Raw genomic sequence first — 2,500 nt, 5'->3', positions numbered from 1 at the left:
GGTGGGGATTGGATGGCGTTGAGGGATGGATTGGATAGGGGAGAGGGAGAGGGAGAGAGGGAGAAAGAGAGAGAGAGAGAAGGAAAGGGAGGGAAGGGAGGAAGGAGAGGTTGAACGTTAGAGCCAAGGCCTGGTCGACGGGGGAGATTTTTTTCCCGAGACGTTAACGTAGCTTACTACATCTTCCTCTGTTTCGTGTGTTTTCTTTTTTTCCCGGTTTGTGTTTGAATGTGTTTTTGCTTTTTTTCCCCTCTCCCCCATCATCTTTGGGAGTGTGTATGTGTGGCAGGTGATTTGGTTAAGGGATAAGGAAGAGAAGGAAGGAGAATTTCGTGATTTAGTTCCTGAGGAAGGATGGAGGAGGCGATTTTACAAAGGAGAAGAGAAAGGGAGAATGGTGATCTAAGTATTAATGGCGAGAGTAGGTTGTGATGAGGTTGTGTCCCTGTTTTTCTCACTTTCCTGAGACCTTGCTGAGGCATGGGTGGCTGTGGGAGGAATTTTTTGGGGGTGGGGATTTATGTTGGGGAATAGCATGTCTTTGCACTTTTAGGATGTTGAAGTGAAACCCAAAGACAAGCAGTTTGGGTGAATCTTCCATGTTTTCACAGATGTCTTTCCTCTCACTCTGGAATTGTGATTTCTCGGGGTCTGAATCTTCTGTTTATTCTGTGGTGGTGAATTTTGACGTATGTTGAAGGACGTCCGTGAATTGTATAACATTATGAGGAGCGTTCATTGTGTCCGAGGTGCTGATCCGTGCTGATCGTTGTGAAAGTGTCTCCCGTGAAAAATAGTGAATTGTGCAAATATCTATTCAAAAATTTGTGTGTAAATATACCTTTGTGTTCATTAGTGAGAATTCAATGCTACAATATGGAACTGTTCAGACCGATGTGATATTTTGGAAAGAGAATGAATGAAAGAGAAAACTCTGGAATGTGAATTGATGTTGTGGTCTACTCCGTTTCACACTTGATGGTGAAAAATATTATTGTGATCATGATCGGAAGATGACCGTCTGAGTTGTCATTAAAGAATTTTGATAAATGAGTACAAGACACCTACATGTTTGCCATGGACGTGTGTGCCAATTGTTGCATCTCTGTGTCCGTTGGTAGTCCAGCATAGCCAACATACTCTCTACATTCTGGCAAGATAGATCATCCTCAGCAATTTAACATGAAATAAGGAATCAGTCCAATTACTCTTGCCAGAATGTATGTGAGGGAGATTTGTTGGTCTTTGCTGGAGCATAAAGTATGAAAACCTTGGTGACTATCTGTTATTGTGCCCTTATCAGGTTGGACTTGTTAATGTAGGCCTTTTATTACAGATCATTGCAAGTTTTGAGTGAATATGGCTAAAGTACAGAGAATATAGTTCGAGTAAAAAGCCCCAACTTGAAAGTCTCTGTGTATGTTGTAAACACACAAACTTTTCATTGACCATAATGTTAAAACTGTTTGGGAAAACATTTTTTTTAGGAATGATTTAGTCATATTGAATATATAAAATTTGAATGACGTTGTATATCATGGGAACTAGGTAGATAGGATTGGACTCAGAATTGATATTTATTTTTTTTTTCTGTTTTCAGCTTCCAAGAATAAGTGAATGTTATTTCGAAGTATAACCAGAAGGAGAGAAAGGATATGAAGCGAACTGAAGCCTAATAGGTAGTTTCCCCACTCAGACCTGTTCAATTATCTGGTAATTCTTGATGAGACAGTCATGGATGTATTTCAGGAGAAAGTGTTTTTCCCATAGGTTATTATATTCAGTATATTAGTATGTAGAACAAGGCTGTTCATAGTTTAAAATTGACTAATGAAACTACTTTTCCATAAATCGTATATCCTGATCTGTGCCAAAGCACACATAGGCCTCATTTTGCAAGCTAAAAGGAAGTTGCTTGGATACCATATTGGCAGTGATGGAATATGAAATTATTAAAGCCTGTTAACTGCTTAATTTTCAAAATATAGGCCTACTTCATACCCAAGCCTGTTATAACAAACATTTGTAAAATTTGAAATTAAGATTTAGGTTTCAGATATTTTTATATTGTGCACCATGGGAATAGCATCATCTCGGTATACCTATGGTGGTCTCTTGGATTTTTTTTTTCTTCCTTTTTAGAAGTTGTTTGCAATAGAATATATGAATTTGACCTTAGTTATGGGTAGCTTTGGCACATAAGAATACAGATAAAATTAGAAAAAAGTTCTGTTCTTTGAATATCTTATTCACTTAATGGTTAGTGACACTTCATTGTATTATACTGCATATGTTTGTAGCTAGAATGCTTCCAAAATCTTGCACATTTTCTATAGCTTAACTCCTTATCTTTTTTGTATAACATGCATAACATAGTAATTGTGCAAGACAATTTACTGTTTCCACTCAGGAATGATAGGAAAGAGAATATGCCAGTTTTATTCTAATTACATTTGCTTTTCTAGAGGTTATACCATAATGTCATTGTCATTCATATCCT

At 37.4% G+C, this 2,500-nt stretch overlaps 1 protein-coding gene across 7 annotated transcripts in view; it reads left to right on the top strand.

Annotated features, from left to right (window-relative positions):
* LOC119568864 (PHD finger protein 19-like) overlaps window positions 1-2,500 on the top strand; it is a 21,871-nt gene that overhangs the window by 416 nt on the left and 18,955 nt on the right. For 4 of the 7 annotated variants that reach the window (XM_037917305.1, XM_037917299.1, XM_037917282.1 and 1 more), the window contains exon 2: window positions 1,601-1,679. The exons of the other annotated variants lie outside the window; for them this stretch is intronic. The gene's annotated coding sequence lies outside the window, so the exon portion shown is untranslated. The remainder of the gene's footprint in view (window positions 1-1,600; window positions 1,680-2,500) is intronic. 7 annotated transcript variants of the gene reach the window in all.

This window comes from Penaeus monodon, chromosome 4 (genome assembly GCF_015228065.2).
Source record: "Penaeus monodon isolate SGIC_2016 chromosome 4, NSTDA_Pmon_1, whole genome shotgun sequence".
Taxonomy (NCBI): domain Eukaryota; kingdom Metazoa; phylum Arthropoda; class Malacostraca; order Decapoda; family Penaeidae; genus Penaeus; species Penaeus monodon.
Note: the sequence above shows the minus strand (reverse complement) of the source record. Positions and strands in the feature narration are given on the sequence as shown.